The sequence below is a fragment of the Vidua macroura genome, chromosome 1 (genome assembly GCF_024509145.1).
Source record: "Vidua macroura isolate BioBank_ID:100142 chromosome 1, ASM2450914v1, whole genome shotgun sequence".
Lineage (NCBI taxonomy): Eukaryota > Metazoa > Chordata > Aves > Passeriformes > Viduidae > Vidua > Vidua macroura.
The window spans coordinates 63,970,083-63,980,932 of record NC_071571.1 but is presented as its reverse complement, the minus strand read 5'-3'; the positions used below and the strand labels follow the sequence as shown (position 1 = coordinate 63,980,932).

Below are 10,850 nucleotides of genomic sequence, written 5' to 3'. Positions count from 1 at the left end.
GGCTTAAAAACAAAAAAGCTTTAAAATAAGGAATCCACACCACTTATCCTGCCTAAATTGGGCGGTGATTAATATATGCTCCCCAGACTTTGCTTTTGTACACTGTAGTGTTTCCCAGTACCTCTGGCACAGGTTGCCCAGAGAAGCTGTGGATGCCCCATCCCTGGAAGCGTTCGAGGCCAGGTTGGATGGGGCTCTCAGCAACCTGGACTAGTGGAAGGTGTCCCTGCCAACATCAGGTAGGCTGGGACTAGATGATCTCTAAGGTCCCTTCCAACCCAATTCGTTCTAGGTTCTTAAGTATTTATTAGTGTTTGTCTTACACATATATCCTACTTTTACTACCAGTTCTATGTGACTATGCTTCACGCGCGCCTACGATGAACAATTCCCAGGAGTGGTGGCATTCTTCCCACTTCCTCTGTATTACTCCAGCGCGGCTCCTCCCCGCGGGGGCTGGAGCAAAGCGGCCGTTCCTTGCCGCGATTCCGCGCAGGGGGATCCCTGCCCGCGTCCCTGCGGCGGCGGCGGCGGCGCGGGCGGGATGCGGCGCTGGGCGGGCCCGCGCCGCTGCAACGGCCGCGCCTCGCTCGGGCCGCGGGGGGACGGGGGGTAGCGGCCAACGGGAGGCAAGGGCTGAGGTCGCCGCCTTGCTCTTGCAAAATGTAGGGTCACAGGCGGCCCCCGAAAGAGCCGAGGGCCACTCCCCGCGCTGTGGCCCGAGTTCAGGTCTTAAGTTGAAGCCTGAGAGGTGGCCAGGCTGGTCTTCACGTTGCCTTCAACAGGAGTCAGAAGTACACAGACGGTATGTTGCAGGAAAGCAGCCCGAACTAGCCAGTGCAGGTGACTTGTCTGAAAGTCGTGTTATCCCAAGAGCAGTTTCTTAGCTACTGTGAGGAGCTGTAGGTATGTGGCTCTTACTTTGTGAGGTAAAGGTACAGTATAAGAGAGGAAATGAAAAGAGTGTCACACTTCTGTGAATTTTTCATCTTAGATGGATGTAAAACATAGTCCCATAGAATTAGTAATAAACACAGGAAATACATGTAACACAAATATTACAAAATATTTAGACTCAAAGAACGGATTGGGTTGGAAGGGACCTTAAAGGTTATCAGGTGCCAGTCCCCCGGCTGTGGGCAGAGACACCTTCCACTAGCTCAGGTTGCTGAGAGCCCCGTCCAGCCTGGCCTTGAACACTGCCACAGCTGCTCTGGGCAATCTGTAGGATAAAGATATTAGGAAATACTACAATTTATATGCTGTGTACAAAAGCATAGTCTGGGGAGGGTATATTAATCACCGCCCAATTTAGGCAAGAGAGATGCAGATTCCTTGTTTTAAAGCTTTCTTTTTTTTTTTTTTTAAGCCCATGCAATCACAAATGGTAGTCATTTTAAAAGGGAAAATGTAAATTATTTACCAACAATATGTAATTAGACAAGCTTATTGTTAATAAGGAGACAAAAATATAATTGAGCCATGGGCTACACAAATGGCACAAGACAGATGTTTGAAGACAACAAACTACTTCCTGTAAGATGAATAGGTTTGGATTAATTCAGAATTCTGACAGAAGATGTCCAAAGGCTGTGCTTCAGGTTGTGATGATAAATTAGATCGTCTTTTGTAAAGAGGGATGTATTTACCCAATGGAGATGATTTGCCTAACTGAATTACATATGTTGATATTCTACACATACCACATTAGGTGCACCTTCATCTTGAGGAGAAATAGAAGATAATGGTTTCATTGATCCCTTTAGTGAAGTCATACCACTTTAGTAGCTGACAGACCCTTAAACATAAACCAAATCCAGTAATTTAGGAATTTATATACTTGGTGCAGGTAAATTTCATTTTGTCACAGGTTCCTCTGGCAGAACTTCAACAGCTATGATAACTTCTCTTGATTGTGTTTTTTGAAACCTTCTCTGCCCTTCATAGTATCTTTTTGATTTACAGCTTTATGGAGTAGTTTCAGTATGCTGTCAACAGTTTAATAACTGGTTGTTGCATCTCCCAGATAAGACTGAGACAATACAGGTTAAGAAGACTTCAGAAAAAATCTGCAAAGCTATAATTTGGGAGAAGGAAGGGACCAATTTGAAAAAAAAAATCAGATATGTTTTAAAGGGAAATTTCTAAATTCAAGAAAATAGTTTGAAACAGGTTTGTCTTCTCATTTTGACTATGAGTAAGAATGCTGATTCTCAATATACTGCTTTGGGATGATATGCTGTATCAACACTTCTATATTGCTGTCTTCTCCCAGTCTGAGGAAGTTCACTTAATTATATTATTTCAGGTGAGATTTTAAAGACCTGGATGAGATAATGATATTGGTATAAAATATTAGCATTATCTAAGGTGTTTAGACAGTGTAATGAAAGGTTCTAAATGCAACCTAAAAACCTTGGTCCCGGAAAAAGGACAAATTGGAAGGGGATAAGTAATTTTAAGTAGTTCCTAAGAGCTGCTTCCTATAGCCTGCTCTCCTTATTCCATCACAGAGAGCGTGCTTCTCTACTGTTAGAGTCCTAATCTTAAGGACACAGTGAGTTTTGACAGCTATCTCCATCTGCCAATTCTATGAAACACAGTTCTCCTGGAGGTACCTGGGGCTCACTTTTAGATATCAAAGGGTACATTTCTTAGACATCATAGCTCAGTAGCATTAAATGGTGAAAACTGGTTTGAGGGGACTGTAAAAAGGAGCTGGTTCATGTTTCAGCATACATTACAAGCTTGTATTTTATGCTGAAGTGCACCAGACAGTGCAGTTTTAAACATGGTCACCAGCTGCTGTTAATTAATAAAAACAGCTCTTTTCAGTTAGTTCAGAGCAGCTTGTATTAGCAAGCAATGTTTATTGGCTCTCAGTATAGAGCATAAAAGAACGTATGAGAAGCTTTTGGGAGCAGAAATGTAGGCTTCCCTTTACAAAGTCCCCCAGGGTTGCCTTTATCTTGTTTCCAAAGTGACCTGTTTACTGTAATGTCCTGCCATCAGCACAGAAACTGGCAAGTCTGCTGTGGGCAAAACTATCGAAAAGGTCAGCTCTGGATTGCAGAGAAAGTGCCCTGCATCAAAGTAGACACTAAGTACCTCTCATTTGGAATTTTATCCATAGAGTAAAATACCACAACAACAAATGATGGGATGCTACTTTTTTAATAATGTAGGTACTGTTGCTTTGTGTTCTTGTATGAGTCATTTAAATATATATGTGTGTGTGTGTGTGTCCACATTTCAGGGTTTTTTAACAGTCATGTGACAAGGTTTCCTAGAAATGTCAAAATGCCTGGCCTGTGAAATTCTGAGAAAACTCTGTGCGAATACCAAGTACATGTTTATTACCATTAGGAGCAGTGTGTGGCTTTTGAATCTAAGGGTTATTTAATCACTGCTGAAAGCAGGAATCTAAATATGAACCAATAATTGTATTAATTAATACATCTTAAAAGACAAGAACTTGAAAACTATTTGGGTAGTATGCAGTTAAGTTGTGATGTGATCAATAACATAAGCTGAGAATCTTCAGGTGTTCACTGCACATTTGTGCAAGGCATTTTACATTTATTGACTGATAAGAACACTCAATTTGCACAGTGTTTCCTAAGGGGGTCCTGCATCCTACATTCATTTCCTTTTTTATACCCCATCTAAATGTTTCAGGATTAGCAGGCTATTGCATCCATCATCAGGTTTGTCATGACTGACCCTAAAGAAGCCTAAAGAGTTGTCCCTGTAAATACAAATACTTGCAAACATGAAATGTGTAATCAATATGAAATCAATTAACAGATTCACTATACTTTAGAAATCCCTTTCTTTGCCATGATTCAGGGTAAGTATGTGCAAGATTCAACAAAATTGTAAAGTACAAAGAAACATCAGAGATAGACAATTAATCAAAGTAGGATATAAAGACATGTTTTTAATCGGTGTCTAAATAACAACATTGATGAGTTGTCAGACTGAGCTCTGTGTGGGGATTTCTGTTTACCTTCCACTTACCACAAAGTCAAATCCTACTTTGCAGGGTTTGAAATTTACCACTTTGTGTGTGTTTAGGAGGACCTACAACTCTGTGTTCAGTCAAAGCATGCATGTCTTTTATGTGTTCTATGCAGTATTTAGATCTACTGCCAGATGCAGTATTTAGAAGGAAGAGCCTGGGAACTGTGCATGGATGACTTGTACCTCTGGCAGGCGACAGCCCTAAAGAACTGTGCTTTTGACACCAAGGAGAAGGGTGTAAAACGGCCCTTGTCTTAATGTCCCACTCGCTTCTCACTGTCGAGCTGTGCTCACAGGACTGTTTCCAGAGTAAAGCATGGCAAGGACAGAATTTGACCCGCAGTGAATGCTCACTCAGTTACTGGCCCCCTCTTCCTTGGGGAGAGCGTTGCAATGAATAGTGCTTGGATGTGCCAACGAGCAATGCAAATGTTATGTAACTCACACTTTGGAAAAAGAAACACTGTTCATTCATTTACGCCTTAAAGGTTAGAGCCTGTAAATTTCTACTTGACAAGTCCATAGGTATTTGTATAATTTATTTACAATATCACATTTTTGAACTTATTGTACATGGAAAACATTGCTGGGGCTATTACTACTTTGCACTAGGAGGAGTTTACACTTAGACCGTCAAGTTGTGCTACAAAGTGAAAACTAGTGGTTTTCCACACACATTGTGTGTAGGTATTGGCAACCTCTATTTAAAAAAAAAACACCAAAGAACCAAAGATGAGAAAAAGGAAAACACAGTGGCTTTCTAATAATTTAAGATGATTTTGGTAATAACTTGTCTTCCTGACATGATACAATTCGACGCTGTCCAGAAGACAATAGGCTTTTCTTTCTGGAGAGAGGTCCTCCCCCCACAGCCGCCCGGTAGCGGTGGGACGCACCCAGCACCGAGCCTTTCCGCCGCCGCGCTCGGGACGTGGAAAATGAATTTTTCCTTTGTGGGAGGCGGCGGTGGCAGCACCGCCTGCAACTGCACGCCCGGGGCCGCCACCGGTAGCGGCCTCGGCGGCCGGAGCACCCCCGGTCCCTGCTCTCGCCGCCAGCCCCCGGGCCGGGAGGCAGATGCGCGACGCGGGAGAGGAGCTGCGAGGGCGGCAGGACCCGAGCGCGGCCCGGGGGCTCGCAGCAGCTCCCCGGCCGTCTTCCCGTGGGATAGCGCCCTTGGAGTGACGCCCGCCCCGCACCCAGGAGAAAACCGCGGCCAGGCAACGGTAGGGAGCGGCAGCGGGCGCCGGGACTCGGCCGCCCCGCACCGCCGGTCCCGAGCGGCCGCCGCGCCCCGGCAGCGGGAGGCGCTGCGCTCCCAGCGCCGGCGCCTCGCTCTTCCCTGGGGGGCCCGGGTAGGCGCCGACCGGCGCCTGCAAGCGCGGGGAAGGGAGCTGAGTCCCTTCCCTACTTCTCCCGAAGCTTCTCCACCCCCGCCTTTCAGGTGAAGAGGAGGTGATTGCTGGCTCGAAGCATGTGTGTAAATTGCGTTACCTTATGCAAAAGAGGTGAACTTTTAAAGTTTAACTGAAGTTTGCTTTGGGATTTGCGTGGGGTTCCTCTCGACTGGAAGCTTCGGAATGCAAGTATGCTCCGAGGCTAACATAATGGGATAATGGCATTTAGTGGGGGTTTCATTTTGCATCCTTACAAGCAATATTCTGAAGCCTAATTGAGGTTTCTTTTTTATTTTAAATAGCATTCATTTAAGCCTGTTCTCTCTGTAATTTTGGCAATTTTAAGTTTTAAGTTGTTTTTCATGTACCTTTTCTTTAGGTGCGCTTTGCTACATGTAAGGTACAAGTGCAACACTACAAAAGCTTCTTAGCCTTGAAGGGACTGCTGCTGTGATTAATCTTCACATTTTTCAGGTTCAGGCCCTTAGTGTTTGCTATGAAATACATAAACTAGATGCAGAAACAAATATTAAAGTATCCAAGTATTCCTAGTCCATAGTTGAAACAATTACATTTATTATGTGGAAAAAGAAATCCCAACTGAAGTGGTTTAAAGGTTTATACATCTGGCTGTAATATTCAATCTACTTTAAAATTCCATGTGAATTCTGTATGAATCATGCCTTATTTTTTAATGAATTTAATTTTACACTGAAAATATTAATAGCATATTGAAGCAATATCCATGACCTGGCTTCGACTAACAAAAGCCATAAAGTTCAGTATGGAAGAAAAGCATTTATCCTCATTTGACCTCTGTGTCCTGGGTTTCTAGGCATTTCTTCTCACAAACTATGTAGTTATTCATTGACCATTGCAGGGCTTTAGGTTTAATGAAGTAAGTAAATGCCAGGTGGCCAAGTTCTGTTCCCAGCTACTTCAGACTTTACACCATGGTAACTTTGTTTCAGAGCTGTCACCACAGATTTACCTGACTGTAACTGGAGCCTTAATTTCTTCAATAGCTTCTGTTATATTTTTTTTACTTTGCCAGCTCAAGTCAAAGTTTTTAATACAGGATTTGTATGTAAATTAGATAATGCACTGTTTAATTGATTCCCCTCTTTACTAGGACTTGCAGAATTGGAAATATGCTTCTAGTAGAGACAAGAAACCACAGTGCTGTTTTGTATGGCTAAAAGCTATAAGCTTTCAGTCCTGGTGACTTTTTAGTGGCAATTCTGATATGACAGAACTAAAGGCTTTAGGGAAACTATTTTATGTGTACACACATAAATAAACTTGCAAAGTTGAGATGAGAAAGGCTTTTAAAGTGTTACAAGAATTCTAGCAATGATATTCTGAAAGAGAGGCAATTTAAATATGGGAAGATCATATATTCCTTTCTGGTGGCTGGACTCAGAGGCTTCACTGGTTTCTGCATCTGGCTTCCTCTTAGTGTGAGGTGGGCTCCACCATGGCCTAGGACACCAAGGAAAGTTGCAGGAAGCCTGTAGAGAGCTGCAGGGGTTTAACACAGGACAGAAAATTTACTGTTTTGTAAGTCAGGTCTTGGTTTGTTCTTGTTCCGTGTTAATGCATATTTAAGGGGCCATTTAGGTAAAGTTTGTTTTCAGTATAAGAACCTAGAAAGACCTATTTTAAATTATTAAAGTATGTAAAGGGGAAATGCCTCATTTTATTTATTATACAGAAATTTGATACTCAAATATGAATGAATGGAAATTGATTGTCAAAGTCTTACTTAAATGTTGTTACAATACTTTTAAGTGGAAACAAATTTTATAACACTTACCTGAAGTATCACTTTTGATAGCAGTATCCTTATTTTGGAGAAAACGTGGTTTAATACCTAATTTTGTATGTGAGACTCAACTGCTTGTTACAGAAAGGGAAAAATTAAAATAAATACTCGGAAGTTTTTGCAGAGCTGCAGCCTAATCTAAACATTCTAGAAAGTTTAGAAGTTTTTAATTGTAGTTTCTGTAACTATATTTCTCCACCCTGTTGCCTTTTCATTTATCATTTTTCCAAGTAAACTTTAATTGATATGTTTTATTTAGAGTTCGGAGCATGATAGATTTGTACTGACATGCATACATTACAGTAATTTCAAGAGGTATCCATATGCAGTCATGATTATGAAAAACCGTAAAAAGGGAGAGTGCATTTAGGCTGAGAGGACTGAATCAATCACCATTCTTTCCAGTGGATGTACTGGCTGAAGAAGCTCATCATTCTGAAATGTGCCATTGTATAGTGCATTCAAATGATGTGGCAAGGTCTGAAAGCTGTGAAAATAATAATGACTAGCAGCTGTGGACATGGTGATAAAAATTTCTTTCTTACCAGAGCTTAAAATAAAGACTGCGCCTTGGTAATTACCAGATAAAACAATCTGGATTGAAGGAATTATAATAGGTAAGAGAAAAATCCCCATGTTAAAACGTGAGGTGGATAATTTTGCTTGTAACAAGTAGGAGTGAAATTCAAGGACACTCATTACTTTTGGTATGGTATAAAGAAATTAAGATGCTGGAGTAGGAGTGATTGGAGATGCTGCTATGCAAAAGCTGGAGCCAGTTCTGCAGAATTTCACTTCTCCCAAATTTTACCCCTAGCACTTCAGCCATTTGTTGTGGATGAAGACACTTGACTTTAAGTCACTGATCTTGAATGGCTGCTCAGCTTTTTTTTTTTTTTTTCTGTACAGAAAAGAACCATGTAGTTATAAATTTTATTGTTCCTTTAAACAGACTTTTTGGTATTTCAGTCCTTTTCACATGATGATAATGGATACATTCTGAAGTCTTCCTAGTATAAAGTAGTGTATTTACATGTGTTGATGGATTTTAGAAAACATTTGCTCAAAATTTAAATATTTTTACCAAATATTTCTTAATTCTTCATCTTTGAAAAAGTGGAAAGGCTTTTTCAGTATGTAACTAGAAGACAAGTTGCAAGTCCTATGTGTATGAATCTGACAGTTACCTCCTGTGTCACCAAAGACAAATTACGAAGGTTTCTGTACCTGGGCTTTGTAGATTTAATATGGAGTAAATAATTAAAGATTCACAGAATATTTTGAGTTGGAAGGGACGCACAAGGATCATCAAGTCCAGCTGTTAAGTGAATGGCTCGTATGGGGATTGAGCCCACAACCTTGATGCTGTTAGCACCATGCTCTAGCAGGGATATTCTGAAGCTCACTCAAAAAATGAAATATTGTGTGAGGCCTGGTGAATGGTAGCTGTATAAGTTCTCAAAATGGACAAGGGAATTGTACATTGTATTTTGAGTCATGCCTGTAAAATTGGGCTAAGCCTTTCTGGTCAAAATACCCAAACACAAGAGTATCCACTTACTTGGCAATCAGTACCCTAGTATCCTATTTATTTTGCAGATGATATCAATACACTATTTTACTTGATGAAATTCTAAAAATTAGATTGCTCTGTAAAATACTACAGTTACAGCAATCCCTGTACAAGTGAAAATTACTGCAAGGATGTCACAGAAGGCAGAATTTGAGTACTGAATTGCCTGAAGATGCCACTTCTGAAATGTGGACACTACAAATACACTTTCCAGGAATAACATCACATTGCTACCCACAGGCATCGTTGGTTAAGCTTTTCCAGAAAATGCACAGACTAGCTAGGTGAAATTCTTAAACTAGTTGGAGTTTGCCATTTAGTGTCTCTACATGAAACCACCTCCAAACCACCAAATTTGGAGTAGCTTCTCAGGTAAAGTCAGTGGTTTTTTCCTTGTTATTTTGGTTGGTTGGGGTTTTTTCTTTTTATGTCTTAGTAAAATGAGGATTAACATAGTATGAATATTATTTAATAGCAGAACTGGAAATAGGCTCCAAGTCTGCTGATTTCTATCCACACTGTGAGTGCAGTAGAAAAAGAAAATGGAAATTTACAACATCTTTCCTGAAAGTCAGTAGAACAGTAAGCTGATCAAACTGTACAGTCCCATAAGACCTTTAATTTCTAACAGGAACAGTTTATCTGGAAATGGTTCTGATGTCCATTCTGTCTTCTTTGGTGGTTTTGCTGCCTATGAAGCAGCAGCCTCACTGTGCTCTACAGCTTGGTGTGTTAGGATGAAGTGCTGGCTTGCCATCCATGAAAGGCAGCTGGGATTCAGGACAGAAACCCAAACATATACTGGATATAAACTGATGACTTTTCTCTTCCAAGTATTATTTTCTGTGTTTGTGAATGTGTATATGTTTTATGATGCATGCTTTGCTGGCGCGAAAACTGTAACACGATTATTTTCTTCAGTTTCTGAGGGTGACTTTAAAACTTTGGCTGTTTGTGCTTTTCAGGATTCCAGCTCAAAGCAACCAAACATCTGTTACTGTAGCTGCCCTATTTTAGGACAAAGAGGTGTTAGTGAGAGCAAAGTATGCACAGGTCTGATGTCTCCTGTATTCTCACTCCCACATTTTTATGTACATTGTGAACAGGTTTTAAGGTAGATTTTGAAATGCAAAATTAACTTCAAAACTGTTTTTATTTTTTTGAAGTTGCTTAAGATGGTGCATTATTTTGAAAATTATGTAGAACAAATGTTTCACTTAAATCTTATTAATGGTCCAGTATCCACAGATAGAGGCATTACAATAATTTTGAAAGATTTAAGAATTGGTAAAATAGACATTGGGTTTGTTAATTTTCTGCAAAAGTTTCTGGAGTGTTTCAAATTTTACCCTATAGTTTTTATATAAATAATTTTACAAGACACTTCAGACTTTTTCTTCTTACAAAATCTTTGTTGTTGCAGTTATTTTTATTATTTCTTCTGTTTATAGGAAGGTGATACATATTTCAAAATACATATCCCAACTTCTCCAAGTAATTATTTTATAAATAAGCTAAAAGTCTTTAATACTAGAAAAATGAAAACCATCAAACTTATCAAAATCCTGTGATTCTATGAAATTATCTACTGGTTTTTGGAACAAAACATGCATAGTTATGTGGACAAAAGTAGCTTTGTGGAGTAGAACATATTCTCATGCTTTTTGATCATTCGTTCCTGATGCTGAAGATTAATGTACAAAACTGAGACAGAAGTGGAGAACACACAATGTAATGCCTGTGCCTTGACTTGAGTTTTTTGAAATAAATAATTATGTTATGTTCTTGTTATAATAGGTGGTAGTCTGTAGTAGCTGCTAAGTGGAAAGTTACATAAGAATCTTTTCCATCATTTTTATGTCTAAATGTTGTCTTTGCGTATTCACAATTTAATGAAATATTCTCCTTTCCCAATGAAAGTTTTATGTTTGGTTTTAGTCCAGAAGTTGACTTTCCTGGAAAGCTTATGGGAAAATACTTTGGCTGGTTTTGATTTAAAAAAAAAATGGTATGCTTTTCCCATTTGAAATGT

At 40.0% G+C, this 10,850-nt stretch overlaps 1 protein-coding gene across 2 annotated transcripts in view; it reads left to right on the top strand.

Moving 5' to 3' along the window:
- Positions 1 to 597: 597 nt before the first annotated feature.
- Positions 598 to 10,850, top strand: part of RNF144B (ring finger protein 144B) — a 95,428-nt gene continuing 85,175 nt past the window's right edge. Inside the window, exon 1 of one of the 2 annotated variants that reach the window (XM_053997372.1) lies at positions 598 to 843. The gene's annotated coding sequence lies outside the window, so the exon portion shown is untranslated. Of the gene's footprint in view, positions 907 to 10,850 lie in introns of both variants that reach the window. The other variant, XM_053997365.1, reaches the window with a different exon arrangement.